The sequence below is a fragment of the Propithecus coquereli genome, unplaced genomic scaffold (assembly GCF_000956105.1).
Source record: "Propithecus coquereli isolate 6110/MARCELLA unplaced genomic scaffold, Pcoq_1.0 Scaffold185, whole genome shotgun sequence".
NCBI classification, from domain to species: Eukaryota; Metazoa; Chordata; class Mammalia; order Primates; family Indriidae; genus Propithecus; species Propithecus coquereli.
This window is the reverse complement of record NW_012143301.1, coordinates 1,172,202-1,173,865: the sequence shown is the minus strand read 5'-3', so window position 1 is coordinate 1,173,865 and position 1,664 is coordinate 1,172,202.

Genomic DNA, 1,664 nt, shown 5'->3' with positions numbered 1-1,664 from the left:
ATCTGTAGGTATTAAGAAAAACCACATCTCCAGGAGTCGTTTCTTAAGAACAGTTTTTCAATACTCTTGGAGTGAAAGACAGAAAATAAAATTGTTAGGCTATTGATTTACCAGCAGGGCTTAAAGGGCCATGTCTAACAAAAGTTTTCTTTAAAAGGCTGTAGTAATCTCATGAGGAAGCTCAGGAACTAATCTGTTAAAACCACTTTTGTATCTTGAGAACGGGCACATACTTGCTACTGATTCTCATTAGCCTGATGGGAAATATGTTGGCTTTGGGTTTTGTTTTAACTGCATTTAGAAACTGGAGCTACCAGCATGCTTTAGTACAAACAGTTATGAAGGTCATTAAAGGAGTGAATGAAATAATTACTAATATCTGTTTTGCAATCTACAATTTATAAAAAAAGTACATAAGCAGAATGTGTAGTTGCTATGTTATAGATTGGTTGCAAATATTTTGAAGGTTATGTTGATTTTTCTTCATAAAAGAAATACAAATGAAGTGATTACATAATTGAATTTGATAGCACAATGGAAATGCATTTTTTTCCTATGTGAATTTATCTGAAATACAATGAAGAATAATCAGGAATGATGCCTTCTTTATCCTTTCCTAGGCAACTAAAAACAAGTTTGCCATTTTATGAACTTGTTTGTGGTGGTCAGCCATATCTTAAAATTATGCCCCTTGCAATAATTACACTCTTAAAGACAAGAATACAAATGGGGGTGGGATTCCTAAATGACTCAGCTATCATCTGCTAGCTCCAGCTGGAAATTACTCATAGAACCATGAACTCTCAGGCAACATCCTGATGTTCACCTAGTCTAGACTAAAGTTTGCTATTTAAATTTTCTCTGTAGCATAACTTTCAAATTATCCTCCAATTTCTTTTCAATATCTGTAATGGTAGAGAAGATACTACTGGGTGAGGTACCACCACAGCCCTGAGAAATAACATGATGCCGTGCAAAGAGTGCCATACGTAGGAATCAAAAGATCTGGAGTAGAAGGTTGACTGCTTCTTACAAGCTTAGGTAGCCTTTGAACTTAACTTTCCTTTCCTTCTCTGTAAAATGAGAAAGTTGTGCTAAGATACATTGTAAAGAAACTCTTTACTTCAGTTTAAATGGTCAAATAATATCAATATCTTCGAAACCTCATTGTTCTAAATTTTCTCCAAGCAAAGGTGAAGGCCCTATCATATCTTGCTCAGTTTCACAATAAGTTTTCTAAACGCTCTCGTTATCTAGTTGCTGCTTCTAGCCTTTGTAATTCCTACAAATCAAAAATTGGAACTACTTTTTAGGTGAGTGATATATAAGTAATACCTATATATTAATACATTACATCACACCAGAAAACTTATTTTCTAGTTGACCAACCATTAGTGTTACTAAGATTAAATATTGCGCTAAGGGACTCCAAAACCTCTTGTTACATTGTTAAGTTAATTTTTTCCCAAGATATTCAGAAAGGGGTTATATTTGCAGTATTCCATGTTTCTCATCAATGATTCACCTAGTTGTTTTAGGTGATTATCCTTACTGAGATCAGTATTATCATAAGGTTTCCAAAATGATGATTACATAATCCAGTAATTTCTACATTTTTAGTTGGCCTTATTCTCTATTACTCCTTTACCAAGCCTGGTAAATTT